Below are 19,231 nucleotides of genomic sequence, written 5' to 3' on the forward strand. Positions count from 1 at the left end.
CACCTCAGTGGTACCACTTTCGAAGTTACCCGGCTTGCCCATCTGAGCTTCCGAGACAAGGGCAGAGTCTGCCAGCCGCAGGAAACCCCTCAGGAGAAACTCCCCAGCATGGCACAGCCCCCACCTCTCCCTGGTAGAGACCACATTTGGGGGGGGACTTTATAAAGCCCTATGCAATTCCAAGGAAGGAGCGGGAGGAGGATGCGTTTTGCGAACCTGGTTTAATCTGGGTGGGTAATGGAAGAGTGGGCATACGTGTTGGTCACTTCTGATCAGACAAGGCCGGTCTGACACAGGAGCGGCACACGGCTCACTTCTGAGGTCCCAGGGAACAACCAAGAGGGAGGAGGAATGCGAACATGTCTTGCGCAAAAATAGCCTCAAAGAATAATGTCACGGCCTCTTTTTAAAGTTTTTCGGACGCCGTGCACCCTGCAAAATATACCAGACCTAAGTCGTGGTTTGTTCAGCGCTTGGTAAAATAACCTCGGGGCCTCGAGACACACGGACGGAGGGAGTTGCGTCTTTGCAAGACTACTGTCCCCACCGGAGATCCTTTTCAATGCCTCCAGGTGGGGACTTCAGTCTCTCTCTGCGGAGCAAGTGCAGTTAACCCACCAACCCCGGGGCCCGAAAGGGCCGAGTCCATTTCCCAAAGCAGCTGAAGCTACCACTCATATCTCATCCAACACAGAAAATCGGACCTCTGGCCACCCTGCTGTCCCCCCGCCCCTCCCCCGCCCCGGGCCGCGTCACACCATTTCCAGTTGATTACACCTTGATTAGAGTCGGGAAAGAAGCAAGCCAGGTATATAGGGTTCCCACTGTCCTCCCCCCACTGCCGTGGCTCCCGGCCAGGGTCAGGCTGCGAGGGCTCTGCAGGAACACGGAACAATCAAGCCCTGTTTACCACGGACGTTTCGTTTTCTTTTCTCAAAATCAAAACAGAGTTTAGCAGGCAGCGTATTTCATACACGTCTCTTGATCAATGGAATGACCTGTCAGAAGCCATTAAAGGCCCCATTAGCTTGAATGCATTCAAAGCTAAACCATTGGATCATTTAAGGGCCGCAGCGATTGTTTTTAATATACTGTACATTGATTTCTCCCCGCGAGCAGCAACATAAGTTTGAAACTAACTGTGTATGACTGAGGCTTCATGTGCTGTCGTCTCCGGCCCTCTGTGAGAAGCAGAAACGTCTGTGTATCGTTTTTAAAGAGATGCAGACCCTGCTGGTTTTCCCAAGGTTTAGACTGGATCGCACTGCTGTGTTTTCCCCCCGAGCTTCTTCCCATTTCTTCGTTGCCCATTAAGTGAGCGGCGTGTACAAAACGGGAGAGGCATCCCAGCCGAGGACCCCAAGTGAAAGGCAGCGGGGGAATTTTTCTGAAGGCACGAAGCCCCAGCGGAGGCCCAAACTGAAGTGAATTTGACAGCCTCGGGCCAGCCAAACTGTGCCCAGTGCAAAGCAAAAGAAATGCGGTTATGTTAGGAGCATCCTTGGTGAAGGTGGAAGAGGCAGGTGAGAAATTATCGCCAACTCTTGGTACTGCTGACCCTCTGCGCCTTAGCCAAAATGGTTTCTCCTAACGAACATTCGTTGATCGCTTCCTAAATACCAGACTCTGTCCTTGGCATGCAAGGTCCCTGTCTTCAAAGTCCTGATCTTCACCAGAATTTCTGGCCTCCGCCCCCTTGCTCATTTTAATAGAAAACCGGAGACTAAGAAAGCAGTTTGGGCCAAAGTAGTCATTACCACATTCGCAAAGGCATGTACACCGAAGAGAAGTTTTTGTATGTTTTACCCATTTAACAGATGGGGCCATTCGAGCCCAGATGGAAGAAATTAAGTTATTTCAGGTGAGTTATAGAAATCGGATTTCAAGTTTCTGGTGTGTACTGAGATTTGGCAAGAATATGAAGATTCTCAAACCCCCCTCCCAGGTAAACCAGAAGTACGTTGAAGAGGAAGATGGTTCTACCAAATGAGCCATTGGAATTTATGGTGCAGGATCTTAAAATCAAAGAGGCTAAGATGCGTCATCCGAAACGCTGGCAGGTCACACAAAAGTCAAAATAGTAAAAGTCAAAATAGAACAGGCCCACTACTCGTTTTTATAAAATAAAGTTTTATTGGAACACAGCCACGCACATTCGTTTACATCTTATCTATGGCTGCTCTCATGGAGTTGAGCAGTAGTGACAAGAGACCATGGGGCCCACAGAGCCTAACATATTTTTTACGTGGCTTTTTACAGAAAAGATTTCCTGACCCCCTAGCCTAGCTCAGGATTGCTGTGTCACCTGTGATTGTGCATGTTAACTGATCGACATCACGTCCAGTACCTAGGAATTACTCCACACACGTAAACGATGACGGTAAATCTCGCGATGGTACCCCAGCCATGAAACACTCATGCCGAGACCACGCTCTGCACGGCAACATGGAAAAAAAAAAGCATTCAAAGGCAACACTATTCAGAGGCAAAATGGAATCCAGAGCACGACCTAAGGCTCTTCCTGAATTGAAGAAGCCCGAGGGATGCGGTCAGGGGACCCGAGGAAGCTGCCCCAGGAGGGTGGAGAGCCACCCTCTGGCTTTCTGGCTCAGGCGCCAGAGAGCAGATCTGCAGGGCAGTGGGCCACAGCCTCATCTGCCCTGCAGAACTGCTGATGGACAGGAGAGGGATCGCTTCTGAACATCCCTGAGCCTGTCTGCTCCGGGAGCAGTGCTGAGATTACTCTATGCCTCATTAGGAGAGGTAGTGATCTGGTCTACGATTACTATTACTATTTCTTTTTGGAGGGGCTTTTGCCTTCTAACTTACAGGGCTGAATAATGTGTCATGATGAAGGGTCAGTAAAGCATGAGCGCTGCTTATTCTGCGGTTGACTTATCGCCCTGACGCCTCGGGCTCTTAGAGTTTCTATTAAGGAATCGCCGAATCGCCCATTTACGTTCGGATGTTATAATTGTAATGAAATTGCCAAGTGAGCCCAGTCATCCATAGATTTCTCCTCCATCCGTGGTGTGCTGTTCCGTTCCACTCGCCTCCCTCAAGCTTCTTACATCCGAAGCCTCCAGGAGTGCCTCGAGTCTCGCCTGCCACGCGAACTCTCTGGTCACCTGAATCCTCGAGTCACTTGTAAATCACTCTGGGTTGATCATCTTCACTTGTTCTGTCACCAGAGTATTTACGAATCCTTTTTCGCTTGTCGAATTCGGTTGCCATATTGAACGGTAAAATACCAGGGGGTGGAGTTCACCCGGGGGTGGACCAAACCTTTACTCCCGTTTTATTACATCTCTTAAGCCTCAGAATAACATTTCGTATGCCCCAGATCATTTAATATTTATTAGCTACCAGTCCAGCTAACTTTCCTCTGACACATAATAGGTGCTCAATAAACATTTCTGGTGGGGGGAATGAGTGTCCCACAGGGCCATTCGATCAAGGAGGTGCTGATATGACAGTTTTCTGAGCTGGCGGTTGGTGCATGGCAGCGCGGGCGTACAGGAGGTCTTGGTCTGTCTACAATTAACGGGGATGGAGGAAGTACCCCAAGGAAGGAACAGGCAAGACCTCCACGTGGGATCAGGCCTAGTCAAGCCACATAGCATTCAGTATAGGGATCCAGGCCCAATGCAGCTCAACAGAGCAAAAGACAAACTGCCTTAGCTCGTGGAAGACTGGATGAGCTTGGTGGACATGGATTTGGGGCACCGGGCTGGGGTTGGCAAAACTAATTTCAGATCCCACTGGCCTGGGGTCATAAGGCTACTAACACAGTGGTGTCACATCAAACGTTTAACTCGAGAATTCAATGATAGGTGCTCAGCAAACACAGACACCCAAGGTACAAAAGATCATAATTATTACATCCTCAACTTGTGCTGAGTGAGTGGACAGCCCGGAGTGTGGGGAGATGGGGAATGAGAATCTCTTTACGCTCATTTGGGAAATTACCATATGGCTTCAAACACACGAGACAGGTACTTCACCTGGTGCGCAACTGGAAAACCACAATGCGTTCCAGCACCAGAGTGAAACTGTCCAGACATTTCTCCAGAGAGGACATACGGGTGGCCAATGAGACCATGAAAAGATGGTCAACATCACTAGCCCTGAGAGAAACGCAAATGAAAACCACCACACACCTAATGAGAATGCCTATAATTTTAAAAGTAGCGATTCCACCACGTGCTGGTCAGGAGGCAGAGGAATGATCGTGCATACATTGCTCGTGGGGATATAAAGTGGTACAGCCATGCTGAAAAACAATTTGGCAGTTTCTTGTAAAACTGAACATGCAATTGCCACATGACCCAGCGATGACACTCTTGACCATTTGTCCCTGAAAAATGATACCTATACTCACACAAAACCTGTACCCGAATGTTCACAGCAGCTTTACTCCTAATAGCCCCAAACTGTAAACAACCTTTGATGGGTTTGAACGGAGCCCATGCCCCTCATCACGAGGAGGCAGTCTGGTGCACACGGCCCCTCTGACCAAACCGGGTCGTGACCCGATTTCAGTCTATGTGTGAACGGGGATCCGGGTGGGCCCTGCGGATGGCGGGGATACTAAGGCAAATCGGTTCTTAAACTATTCTAGAAGCAACCAAGGTAGGGGTTTGGAATGGAAGTGATGGATAACACCACCTTCAATTTTTAAAAGACTGTTCTGCATATTCTTTAGTATTTTTAAACCTTTTGCTCAACTTCACAGATAACTGAAGGAAACTTTTTTTTTTCCCCTGGAGAAAGCTTTTATTTTTGCTGTCACCTCTGTGACCTCATTGCCTATGATGCTCATGGTCTCCATTCCCACCCTCTGCCAGTTGTCTCTGCACCGTTCACTCCGGCTTCCCTGTACCCACCCACCTCAGGGCCTTTGCATTTGCCCTTTTCTCTGCCAGAACTTTCTGCTCCCCGATATTCAGCAGCTTCCTTATCTGCTTTGGGGCCACTCCTTCGCCTTCTTTATGTCCCTCCTCATCTGTCACCTTCAAAGTCTTCGAAGCGACGCCTTCCTTGACCACTTTGTACACAGTCGAGTGTTAGGGTTTTCAATATTAAGTTCAAAATAATATTTTTAAATACAGCTTTATTGAGATGTAATTCACACACTGTAGCCAAGATAACAGTCTTAAGACTGATGTTAATATTAACGTAATCGAGTTTTAAGGACTGTATGGTGTGGATTATATAATGTCTTTTTCTTTTTCTAGTTTAAATGTCTCCGACATCAGGGCACATCTCACAATGATGGCATGTCGTAGTTTAATTGGCAGAGTTTTATTTTTTCTTTCTTAGTGATTCATAGAATGATGTTGTGGCTTATAACCAAGAGCATCTTTGAATCGATGAAATACGGTAACTGAAGTCTCCATCGCCATTTATTCTAAGGAGCTCCAAGCGTGGGTTTCAGCTGGACTGTTGATAAAGTCTAAACTGCAATATGAACAGACACCATTTATGGTCGGCGGGGTGGGGCTGTCGAGTCCCCGGTTGCTTCTGAGTTCACCTGTGCTGGAGGGCGGGCGATGTTTTCATTAATTTATGATTCTTGCTCTTCTGTTTGGAGTCTTTCCATTGTATTCTCTCCTGTTTCTCTTTCTCGAATGCTTGCTGGGAGATTTCTTTTCTTTTGAGTGTGTTAAAAACAATAATATTGAAAAACCTTCTCGGCGAGTCAGCCTTTGAAAACTGACATCAAGGTGAATGCCTAGTAGAAATCTGGGGCTTGCCAGGCTGCCACGGGCAGTTTGCATTTAAACAAGTTGTGACTTTGATTTAAGAATTTGACTTGATGGATAATATATTCCCAAGCAGGAGATGATATATATACTGTTTCCATCGGAGATATCAAGTTCTGAGTGTGATGTGTTTATTTCTCTGAGTGGTTATGTGTTTAATAAATAATGTGGTTCAGTGGGTATTATTTTCATTTCAGTGTTTAATACCTCTACAATATGTCTCAGATTCGGGGTTGAATGACACCTCATAAATTATGAGCTGTTATTAGCTGCTTTCTCATTGCATCTTAATTATTAGGCTGAAAAGAGAGGGAGACTTTTATAAGCATTCATATTTTCTGTTTACAAGGCTTTTACTGACGTCTAATAAATTTAATTACCTCTAATAAGAAGAGGAAATGAAGCTCTATTTAGCAAATTCATAGCTTTGAAATGCATCTTGTAGCTTTATGAGCATGGCAAACTCCAGGAAGGTGAAAGCCATTTAAGGAGCTGTTGCTGGGTTAAACTAACTGCAAAACTGTTAAACTATTTTTGTTTCCATTTTATTGCTTAACCTCCAGGGTAAACTTCAGGCTACCTGATAAAGCAGCCACTCAGGAACTTTAAACTTTACATGCTTTACCCCACAGGGCTGAAGCAGGCTCCTGTATTAAAGGTACGTTTTCCAAACATAATTCTAAATTCAGAAATTGATTGTGTCTTGACCTACTCATTTCCAAGAGCTGTTTGTTCCGGATGCCTTTGTTTCACTCATATTATGAATCTATTGTTCTTTTAGGCTGGCTCCCAGCTGGTAAGGGGGTGGAGGGAGGCATTAAGGCAGCAAAGACAAGCTCATTCTCCCGACACCGCATCATTTGAATCAGATCCACAATTGACTGGACTCGGGCCGCAGGAAAGACACGTGGTGATCTCAGAGCCACACTTCCTACAGAGAGGAGGAACATCGAAAAGACAGCGGGCTCATAAAGATCATATTTGGGGGACAAGGAATCCTATCAAACATTTAAAGACTTACTTTATAGGGCATCAGACAGTGATTTTAGATTTAGTTTTTGGTCATATATCTTCCCGAATAACACTTTTAGGCATCTGAATTTTCATTTATTGTGGTATAGTGGCAGACGGACCCTTGGAAAAACCATACTACGTAGCGATAACTCTTTCCTTCCTTTCCAGATTCTACTTCCTGTCTTGATGAATTCGACTGTTCTAAGTATTTCATGTAAGTGGAATCATGCTGTGTTTGTCCTTCTGTGTCTGGCTTTTTTCACTTGGCATGTCTTCAAGGTTGATTTATAGTGTAGCTTGTGTCCGAATTTGCTTCTTTCTTAAGGCCGAATAATATTCCACTGTACACATATACCATATTTTGCTTATCTGTTTACTCGTCAGTGGACATTTGAATCATTTGCGCCCTTTGGCTATTGTGATAAATGTTTCTATCAACACAGGTATATAAATATCTGTTCAAATTTCCGCCTTCCGGTCCTTTGAGTATGTACCATACATGGAATTGCTGGATCCACTGTAATTTTATTTTTAACTTTTCGTGGACCCTCTATACTGCTTTCCGCAATGGCTGCCCCAGCAAAGCCCGAGCGTTCTGATTTCTCTGTGTCCACACCAACACTGGTTGCTTTCTTTTCTTTTTCTATATGCGTCATTCGAGTGGGTGTGAAGTGGCATCTCACTGTGGTCTCCATTTCTTCTTGAGCCGTTCTGTGCCAAGTGGGAGTGAAGCCATAGTTGTCATTGTCCTTACAGATTAGAGAGAAATGTATTCAGTTTGGCGCCAGGAATGAAAGCAGCCTTTAGCAACATTGCGACATGGATGAGTTCTGTCTTTTGTACCTATTCTTCCTGTGTCTTATGCCCTTTTCAAATGCTGCCTCTTACAGTCTCTCTTGCCTGTGAAAGTGCTTCGTTTATACTAACAGCAGAGTGAGACCTCTCAGGAGTGCTTGTTTGAACGCCAGGGAGGGGTTCACCCAGAGGGGACACATCGCGCCGATGGTAGAAGTTCGAAATTTAGTGAGAATATGTTTTGGCACGGGATACCCCTAAAATTAAATCACATAGACAAGAGCGCTTGAAGAAAAGGAGGCCCCATTTCTGCAAGCCGCATCCTGAATCTTGTCTGTACCTCGTCATAGTTCTGTTTTCTGTATTTGGAATTGGTTCTCTCGGACATGCTCCTTAAATGACAGCATGATGACGTAATGTTAACAGGAAGTTTTCTTGAGAACACATGAAGCCTAACTATAAAATTCAGCATTTTTATTGGAACTAAGCCTTTAACAGGACAGAAATCGAGTCTTGCCATTCTAGCATGTTCCCCAGGCTCTGCCAAGTGATGGGTCTGGGTGTGGTCTTTGAGGACTGATGTGGGTATGGCAGGGGTGGGTTCCATGATGGAGTCCCAGGCTGAGGGTGGCAGTCAGCCGGGCTCATCAGATTCCCTCTTCAAATGTGACACCTGTCGGCTCTGGCAGTGCTCCGTAGTGACAACCAGAGTGGCACCGTGGCTCTTTAGTAAGGTGCCTTCGGACCTGGACACTGGGGCTGTGGCTTTTTGCCACCACGGGGAGGTCCAGGGCTTAGAGTTGTGGCCAGCGAAACTGGGGCCGCAGCAAGTTTGGACTCCCCAGCTCTGATCATCCATTTGACCCAAAGACGCTCTGATTGCCATTGCTTCCTCAGAGCTGGTCACAGGAGGGAGCCCTGGCAGAGCCGCGGGTGTAAGGAGCGGGCAGGGTGGGGCTGCCATCTGTAGCACCATCGGTTACATCATCGTCGGGGCGGGGGGCTCTCTCACCTCCCCTTTCCTCTGGAGGGTCTGTGGGCAAGAGCCGGGCTAAGTGTAGACCCAGCTCCACCTGTCCCCGAGCCTCTACCCCGCTCCAGGTGCCTCTCGGTTTGCTTCTGGGCACCTCCCAAGGTTGCAGGGTGACGTCTTCTCCTGCCACCAGAACAGCCATCATGGGAAACACAAGAAAAACAAAGATCCCTCCCCTAGCTCCTCATAAGACAGCTGATACCGCAAAGCGATGATGGGCAAGAGCTGCATGGGAGGTGGCGATAACAACAGGGCCGTACACCAGAAGAGACAGCGTAACACTGAGACGCGGACTCTCTCCACCGGAACCAGCTGCGCTTCCGCCTCGCCAGGGGGGCTGTACCTGCCACCTCTCTCCTTACCTCCCACCTCGCTGCCATTTTGCAAGAGCTAGACTTTCTCCCCAGGCAAGAGGCTCCTTCCTCTTTTCTGAAGAGATAAGCCCTGTTCTCCACGAAGCCAGCCTTTGACACGAGAAGCAGATGCCTTAGCCCCTCATCTGACGTGTGTACCTCCAGGTGACTCCACTCCCCCAGTGAGGAGGATCTTTCTTACCTAATCTCTGTGTGAATAAACTCACCCACCAAATGTTTCCCCTCCAAATGAGAGTTACCCCAAACAGCAATCCCAGCGTCCACCCTCGGAACTGCCAAGAGCTCAGAAATATTGGGGTCCAGCCTCAGACCACCCTGCTGATACTTTCTATCTCTCCATCTACAGAGAGACCAGTCTCCCCCACAACGGCAGGAAAACAATAACCAGATCGTTAGATGGGACCCCCAAAGAACATTTCAATCGACCATCTAGCAGACATTCACTGAACCCACCGAGAGCTCACCTCCTGCGAGGCCCTGTGGAACATCTAGTGTAAGTGAGAAAAAGGAATATGATGGAAATAACATAATATGATTCATGATCAAAGACTGATCAAGAAAATGAGACTTCGGTGAGCAGGAAAAGTGTCATTTGCTCTGGGAATTTTGTTACAGATTCCTAGAATTCTAGAGCTAGAAGGATCTTGGAAATCAGCTGTTCCAATTTGATTTTCAAGGAAAGAGGCTGAGATCCAAAACAGTCGTAATACTTGCCCAAGGTCATGTAGCTAGTGGAGTCAACGTTGGATCTATTGCCCAGGGATCCCGACTTCCACACCCCAGTGTGTGTCATAGACAAAACCGATGCTCTCAGGGAATCCTCGGTGCTCAAACTTTTAAAGGACGTGGGAGGATCCATTCATCTCCATTGAGCTCACTGGGGCTTATGTTAGCCGGAGGCAGCAGGAGCTTCCTTTGCCTTTTAAGACCCAGGGCTGACTCGTGGCTGGACCACTTGCCTGGGAAGCCAACAGCATCCTGGCCGAGCTCCTCTCTTTCTCTCTCTCCCCTTCAGTCCACCAGCAGTCTTCCTCACGCCCAGCCCTGAGCAGTGCCATGCCCCGCCCCCCGCCCCCACAAACCCTCACGGTGACTCCCATCATCTTCCTGGGATCTGCTGAATCAGTGGACACACTTTCTCGGGATTAAATCTTACTTTGATCTTTCGAATCACTGCCAAAGAGTATATATTTTTAATCTAGATATAACTCACTTACCATAAAATCCATCCTTCTTAAGCGTGTGATTTAGTGATTTTTGGTACATTCTCAAAGTTAGGCAAGCACTATCCAAATTTAGAACATTTTTATTACTCCGAAAAGAAGCCCTATACCCATAGCAGCCACTCCCACACTCCTCTACCCCCGGCCCCGGGCAACCACTAATCTGTTTTCTGTCTCTATGGTTTGACCTATTCTGAACATTTCATGTAGGTGACGTTATATAGTACGTGGCCTGTGCGCCTGGCTCCTTCCACTTAGCATCCTGTTTTCAAGGTTTATCTGTGTTTCATTCCTTTTCATGACTGAATAATATTCCATTATATGACTAGCCCACATTCGTCTGTTTATTCATTAATTCGTGGATATTTTGGTTGCTTTCACTTTTTGGCTCTCATGAAGAATGACTTTGCGAACGTTTGTGTAAGTTTTGGCGTGGATGTTTCAAGGTCTCCTGGACATCCACCTAGGAGTGGAATTGCTGTGTTATGTAGTAACTCGATATTTCACGTTTTGAAGACCTGCCAGACTGTTTTCCGAAGCACCTGCATGATCTCACATTCCCATCAGAAGTGTAGGAGGGCTCGGTTTCTCCACGTCTCTGCCAACACTTATCACTGTTTGTCTTCTGATTATAGCTGACTGCTGGGCGTGAAGTGTTAGCTCATTGTGGTTTTGATTTGCTTTTCCCTGATGACTAATGGTGTTGACTGTGCTTTTGTGTCCTTATTCACCATTTGTATATCGTCTTCAGAAAAAGGTCTGTTCCGATCCTTTGCTCGTCTTTCGACTGAGTTATTTCTGTTTTTATTATTGAGGTATAAGACTTCTTTACATATTCTAGATACTCGTTGCTTATTCAGATACATGACCTGCGAACATTCTCCCGTTCTGCGGGTTGTCTTTTAACCTTCTTAATAGTGTCCTTCGAAGCACGTGAGTTTTAATTTTGATGAAGTCCGATTTCTCTATTTGCTTTCTTTGGGTTCTTGTGCTTTCGGTGACATATCTGTCCAAAGGTTTTTAAGAACCCCTTTACTTCCTGTCCAGGATGACACTGAGTGACATTCGGATGTCATCTTTTCCTGTTTTCCTGACCAGGGCTCCCAAAATGCTCTTGAAGGAGGACATAGAGGGGCTACGCTGGGGGCATAGCTGGGAAATGACTCCCCAGGAGTGGGGTAGGGGAGTGGGGATAAGTCATGGGCCAGGGTGTAAACCATTTATAAGTCTCTTTAAGCTCATTTGAGAGGGGCGAGGAGTTCATATTGGCTTTAAAACTCTTATAAAAATAGAGACAGATATCCAGCTGTCCTCTGTAGCCTTTTTCAAATCTTCCGCAGGCCTCTTGGCTTCTGGTCAGGGTGTGACCAAGTGACCATTCTCATTCCCGAAGAGCAGGCTTTGAGTGGCAGAGAGCCCTTCTGATCCAGCCTTGAATCCAGCTCTGCGGCAGACTCCGCTAATCCTGGTGGCTCAGGGACGTCCCCTCTGTCCTTTCCATGGGGTGGATGGTCTCATTTCATTAGGAGTCCTTGTTTCTTTGAGTGACCAGCTATGGGTTTCACCCTTTGAAAAGCTTGTGATTCTGACCAAGCCTGACTTGGGCCCTGGTGGAATTCACTCCCGGGCGTCCTTGGGGACTTTGTCTGTTCCCGAGCAGGAAGGACCCAGCGGGGGTCCTGGGCGGATCATGGCACATTGGAATTTGGGAGATGCCCTTGGGCCGCTCGGGGAGGCCATGTCCTTCTCTTCACACCTGAAGTCTGACGTGTGGGGTCTGAAGCCAGATCGCCGCTCGTCCCCATCTGTGCTTTAGGTTCTCTGTCACCTGGCCCGCTCCCCTAGGCCAGCTTCCAAGCAGCTGCCTGGGCGCGGCCAGAGTTCCAGATTCGTAATGGAAATAAACGAAGTAAGACCTTTCAAGAGGGACCCCTGGTGTTCGTCAAGTGAGGCCTTTGAGTCCACTGCCTGTGGCTTGGCCAGTGGGTGCGCCACCGAGCAGAACACAGTAAGAGCGAAGCACGCTGCCGGTGGCCCGAGCAGGCACTCAGCATGGAGACGGAAGGTGTGATGAATCCGCTGCCTACTGAGATGGATCTGTCATGCTCCCAGCCTCACGGCCGCATCCCCCAGATGGACCATGCAACTGATAAGCAGGAGATGAAACACTCTGCCTCCTTCTCATTTAACTAGGACTTAGAGAAAATGAATCTGATTCGGAGCTCTCCAGGTTCGGCGCTGGGCTCCGTGCCTTTTCAGCTGGGAGGCGGCGGGTCCGGAAAGGTTGGCATCCTGTCTTCGAGCTGTGAGCCAGCAAGCTCGGAGGCCCAGGGAGGGGGGCGGGCACCACAGCCCTGGGGAGTGAAGTTTGTCATCTGACCTCGCTGGCCGTGAAGGTTAAGGAGCTGGTGACAACTGATGGTTTCTCAAGGGTGTTTTGTTTGCAGATGGCTTTCTAGTGATTTAGGCGAGTCGTTAGTGGATCAATACTTTTCTTGGGAGACTCTGAAATCCCTGGATGCTCGATAGCTGAGCTTTGGCAGTCATTTCTAATGAGCAATTGTGCCCAACGGTGGGGGAGCCTCCTCGCTGTTTGTAGCTGCCATCTGACAGCCTCCTATGTGCCACGCAGTGTGCAGGATGTTTGGGAGTGTGTATTATTCGTTTGCATCGTCATATAGATGACTCAGTCACCTAAGACTCGGAGGATTAAGTCTCTTAACAGCAGTCACACAGTCCAACTGCCTGAGCTGGAATACTCTCTCTCTGTTTGTAAGCTTATATAATGTGAGCCACCTTTCTGAGCCTCAGTTTCCTTATCTGTTAAGTGAGATGACACATGCTAAGTCATTGTCCCAATGCCTGGCACATAGTCACTATGGCAATAAATGACAGCAGAGGTGTAGACCCAGGCCCATCTGCTTCAGAGTCCCTGTTCTTTTCATAATATCACAGGAACCTTGAGACGAAGAAGAAGGAAGAAGGATGGTTGGGTTTTGGAAATGAATATATTTTCTTGGAAGATGCATTTACTGACGGTGTTATTTCTGTTGAGTGTGACTTGGGAGGGTCCCCCTGAGCCATTGATTGGCTCAGGATGACACAGCAGTTAAGAGCTCAGGCCATAGAGTCAGGCTGTCTGGGCTCAAATTCCAGGGCCCCCACTCAGTAGCTGTGTGACCTTGGGTGGGCGAGGTAATCATTCTGGGCCTCTGAGTTCACATTTATAGAATGAAGACACTATTAGTCCCTACCTCAAAGGTTTCTGAGAGAAACCATTTATTGAGCAACGGCTCAATAAATGTTAGCTGTCATTTATTCAAGAAATATTCATCAAGCACCCATAAGTCAGGCGTTGGGGATGCATCAGAGGAAAAAAGACGATTGTTACTTCTCTCATGGGGTTTACATTCTATTCTGGAGGGTACGGGGCAGACAAAGCAAATAAACCCACAAATAAGGAATTATAAATGGCGCTAAGAGCCTCCCTTGCACCGAAATGGAGTTGGGAGAGGGGGAGTGGATTGGGGAGGGCCTCTCTGAGGTGACATTTGTACCGACTCCTAGGGAAGTGGCCACAGCTGGGGAAGACTATTCCAGTCAGAGATCGGGGGACGGCAAAAGGAATCGGCATGTCCAAGGAAGAGAGGGGAGGCCCCGGGTGGCGGATGTGAGGAGCGTGGTGGAGAAGCGTGAGCTGCAGAATAAGGAGACGAAGAGTTCGGTCCCCCGGGGCCCGTGGGGGGTGCGAGGCGTTCGACTTTCTTATGAAACCTTCGCGCAGTCCTGGCACGGGGTGTAAGCATGAAAGTGGCATCATCCGATCTTCGCTGATGCTTGAAAAATAGTCCAGGCTAAAACCAGTCAACTAGCCAAGGCCAGCGTCAAGGATGGGGGTGGTGGGGACACACTGCATGTCTCCGACGGAGAGTGGGACCCCACAATCGTCCCCTTACAGGGGAGCGACTATGTGGGAACATCACGGAATGACCAAGGGGCCTGGGCTGCCGGCCAGTGCCATTTACTGAGACCGGGGTGGGGCGTGGTGGGAGGAGGTGGAGGGCAGCAAGTCTGGGGGGAACAACACAGACAGTTGTCCCTTCACCTCCCATCACCTGAGTTCTCAGCAAGGGCTTCGGTCCAGTGAGTCGGATACACGCCAGCCCGGGAAAGTGGCTCAGTGGCCGGGCCGACCTGTTTGCGAAGATGGACGAGGGACCAGGGGGCGTAGCAGGTTAACTTCCCTCAAGAAAGAGGCCGGTCGCCCAAGCCCTTCTGCTTTGTCTGTCCCCTCATTTCAGTCTGACCACTGAGCTCTCGGGGTGAGCCGGGGCCCCCCCGCCTCTTTGTTCCCTCTCCCCGACTTCGGGCGCAAGGTCTCTAGGCCCCCCCGGGGAGGTCGATCGCTGGTTCCCTGCCCTCCTTTTCAGAAATCAAGAAATGGTTCCCTGGTGGAACAATGGCCCGACCATCTGCGAGATGTTAACTGCATAATGGAATGTAACTCGAAGGGCTTTTAAAAACACGAGGAGAGATTTTATTGTAACTAATCGTGATGGATGGTGAGTGTGGTCACACTAGGAACATAAATCTTTGTGCCAAGCCTCGAACTAAAAAGCCAACTCACTGCACAGTTCAGAGAACCTTGTCCTCAGCCACGGGCAAGTCACATGGGAGAGTTTCCGAGACCTCATCTGCATTAGCGGGGCAGACGCCCGCGCCTCCCGTGGCCCCTGGCCACCCAGTTAGGGCTCCCTTTGCAGTGAAGTCACTCTGGCTGCCTCCGCTTGAGCGATGGGCTGGCCCTCTGTGTCCTCTTGTGGACGAGGAGGCAAGCTCGCGAGGAAGGGACAGGACAGGGACCGTGGGGGCTACACCACTCTGCCATTTAATTAAAGAGAAGAATGAGTCGGAGACCGGGGTGAGCTCTCAACAGAAAAGTTCACGTGTAATAGCTGCTCCTGTGGGTGGCACGCGCTCTGCCAGCACCGTCTCAGCTCCCGTGAATGTGGTCAAGGCTCCTTCTTAAAGTTTGTTTATGATTAGTCAGGCCAAGGCTTTATGGCCGTTTTGGAAGGATGAAGAAGTCTGGACTTCGAGTCAGAGGTTCTTCAGCTCTGCTGCTGTGTGACACTGGGCAGCCACTTAACTTCTCTGGGCCTGTCTTCTCCTTAGTCACCTGTTAAGTGAGCATATTAATGCCGGGCTACCTAATTGAATGGGTTAGAATGAGGAGCAGAGGAAATTATGTGCGTTTCAAGGCACTTTGTAAAACAGTAGAATATATTGCTTTTCTTCAATTTAAATTTGGAAACTCAAAAAATATTCCTAGATATTTTCCCCCGCTAGAGGGGAAAAAAATGAAAATGAGAAAAGTAGGTTGGTTTCACTTTCAACGTGGAGATAAGGCTTGGATTCCCGTTCCCACCCCCAACCTCCAACGTTTTTTTTTTAATCTCTAAACTCAGCATTTTGGAATCTGAGACTGAAGATGCTGCATTTTTCCTATGGAGACTGTGACAAATTCACGCTTTGAAAAAACATTCTTCCACGTTGTTGACGTTTCTGTGAGTCTTTACCACCCAATACTTTAATTGTCTGTGGGGCCAGAGGCCAGAGCCCAGGGGCCACAGGGAGCCCCATAGGCCAGGAAGGGCATGTTGGTTTCACCCAGGTGACCATTCCCATGATCGGCAGTGAAGAGGACTATGCTTGAGGACCTTATAGACTGCCCATGGGCCATCTTCATCCTGCCCCTGCCCCTCTGATATTGGGGGTTCTCCTGGGCTCTGTAGGTATCCAGATTCTTCTTAGGGGTCCTCTGTGCCTGCCTTTGTATGCAGGCTCTTTGTCACTTACTGGATTATTATTTACTGGATTGCAGCTTCCAGAAATACTTTAAAATTTGGGTCCATTAGTTGCATTCTTCTCGGTTTTCTGGGGTAGTTACAGACAGTTTCTTAATCTCAGATTTCTTCAAACATTTCTATGAAATTTTGAAAACGAGAGGGAGAGAATTGTTGGGCTCAATTCTGAATCTTAAAATCGCCTGTCTGGAGCAGTAGAAATCTTTTCCAATTTATTAAGGTCCTCTTTGGAAGCTAAAAGATAATTCTTGTAAATAGTCTAGGGAAAATTTAAAAGAATATTGCCTTTCTTTGTAGGGAATACAATGTCATATGTACACATTAAATCAATCTTATTGTTTGAATGAAAAATTTATTCAAATTTTTTATATCCTTATTTAACAATCTTGAGTCCTTTTGTTTTAGAATTATCTAACTAAATAGCATTTTTCATTTTACTCTGAGAATCTCTGAATTTAATAGAGTTAACTAATTTACCTGGTTTTGCATTTAATAATTAATCTATATATTATGAAAATAATGTTTGGTTCTCTATTATTTTGTTTTGTTTTATAGGCTTATTTGATTTCCCCTCCTTCCTTCTTAAAAAAAACCCATATAGATTATGTTTAATTTCTTCCTTTTATTAAAACATAATTTAGAAGGAAATACCTCATTTTTGTTCTGTTAGTGGCAACCTTTACCTTTTTCAAATGCGTCTTTGATCATTTTTCTCTGTCATTACAAATCGGTATCTATCAAACTTTCCCATGTGTATAATGGAAAATGTCTCGAATTTGTCTTTTACCTCATTAAATTGATTTTCTGCAGTATCCAACCTGCTGTTCAGATGATGATTTTTAATTAATCAATTGTGTTTTCTCTCCGTTCACTCTTCCCTTATCTCAGATTGTTTCTTTCTCATCCGGCTCCTTCCAGCGTCTGGATTCGACGTTCTCTCGAATATTGTTGAAAAGGCAAATCGGAAATTGTCTAAAGCTGTCCATTTCCTGCAGTCTGTCTATCTGGCAGGAGAGAGGTTTCTATTGCCCCTCAGGTGGCCTCTGTCCTCAGGTCTGCAGCAGTGCCTACGCATAGGCAGCCCCCTCTGCCGTTTAGCAGGTGGCCAGCTTTTTCTGTCACCTGCCTTCCAAGCGAGGACAGTTCCGTGGGCTTTTATCTAGGTTTCCTCAACTTACTTCCCAGGCAGGCTGCTCTGAAAAGGGAAGAGGGATGGAGAACAGGTCTCTGGGGGCCCTTCTCCTGTGTTCAGGGGTCATCCTTATAAGAGCAGTGGCATTTGATTGACAGCATGACAATGACCAACTCTGCACTGTCTCTTCATTGCCTCGTGCAAGAAGCAAAACCATATGACATCACTCGGTCAGTGTTGGGCCTCTCCCTAGACCATGGATATTGTCTGATCTGATACAGAGATGATAATAACAGGGTTTTTTTGTTTGGTTTTGTTTTGTTTCAGTGACGGTTTTACTCTTTGGTTAAAAGTCACATTAACTCCTGTTCTCAAAATTGATTCATCACTAATAATTATGGCTGTATACAAAGATTTAGTCCATGACGAATACATGATAATGTAGGTTATTTTACATTAATATATAACTGGAAACAGCTTAGAAGTCCAAAAATAAAGACCGATTGATTGATGCTTGCTGATGCTGCCCTTAAAAATAACGCGGGCATATTTAATACACGCGAATAGTTTCATTGTTCAACTAGTAAAAAGTCAGGTGGCCGGCTCTTCCTGTTACCTCTTCTCCAAGCAAAGACAGTTCTGTGGGCTTATTTTCAGTGACGATTGGCTCTTTTGTTAAAAGGATGTTAGTAGTTGCATAAACACCTGTTTAAAACCTTGTTTGAGCTCATTTATGTAAAAATAGTGTGTGTGTGTGTGTGTGTGTGTGTGTGTGTGTGTGTAAGGAGGTTGAGAGAGAGAAGGAGACAGAGATAGAGGAAAGAGAGAAATAACTTAAAAATGCATTGATATGTTAATCTCTGGGTGAGGTAATTATAGAGATTTAAACATTTTTAATCGTTTGGCCTTCCTGAATTTACCTTCATTCTCTTCGATGCATATGTAGTCCTTTGTATTAAGGGGAAAAAAAATATTTTGGAAAATCAGTTTGTTGGGGGAGTTTAAGAACTCTTATAGATGTTTATCTCCGTTTTAGATGATTTCGGTATTGCTTTTTTTCCCTTTAAAAAGACAAAATGAGAAAAACTGTATGTTCCAGACATCCTATTAAATGAGAAATCATATTGCTCTTCATCTTTATCATCCTGTTAAATGGGCAGGTTCTGAAATAACCTCTGAATTATCAAAAAAAAAAAAAAGGTAGAATTCACTTCCTGTGTATGTGCATTTAAATTTTATGTTAATTTTTCTGAAAGCTAGTGAGCTGTTTAGATGTGTGACATTCACGAACTCGGGGAATTCTTGAACTAGGAGGGATCATAGGGGCAGTGGTCAGTGAGAGCTGGTTGGAGGTGGCTCGAGGCATTTCTTCCCAACGTGCGTGCAAGTCGGGTCAGACTGGTAGCTCGAAATTAACTGTAGTGGGAGTGTTTACACCACGGGAATGGGCAAACACCAGACGCCAGGCTCTTCTGCCTGCAAGAGCTGGTTGTTTATCAGAGCACCGTTACTTTAGGGCTAATCTAGTCCATGAAGGAAGTGGTGTTGGGAGAAGTGAAGGGACCTGCCCAAGGTCATAAGACAGCTGGAGGACAGAGCTGGCTCGACAGCCCGGCCTCCCGATTCCCTCCAGCTCCCAAGTGTCCCCAAGGGCTCTGCCAACGTCAGCACATCTCAGTTTTTGCCATTGCCGAAGAGAAGTGTGTTCCTTTCATTTACCAGCAGGGAAAACCTCACTTCTAGAGTCTAAGGGAAAATGAGCAGCGAGCCCATAACCATTACTTTGCTTTATGCGGGTTCCCAGAGAGACTTAGAGTGACAAGTAAAGACAGTGAATCTACACGGGAAACTAAGCGTTTATCAGATAATGGTTAAAAAAAAAGGAAAAGGAAAAGAAAGCTTAAATCCCTGTATTAAACAAGACGGTATTCTTACCGTTTGTGCGATGATTTGTTAATTAAATTGCTGCTAAAACAATATTTATTTTTCACCTCAAAATCAGCCGAATATCAATCGACAATCAATACA

Source organism: Pteropus medius, unplaced genomic scaffold, assembly GCF_902729225.1.
Source record: "Pteropus medius unplaced genomic scaffold, Ma_sr-lr_union100, whole genome shotgun sequence".
Classification (NCBI taxonomy): domain Eukaryota; kingdom Metazoa; phylum Chordata; class Mammalia; order Chiroptera; family Pteropodidae; genus Pteropus; species Pteropus medius.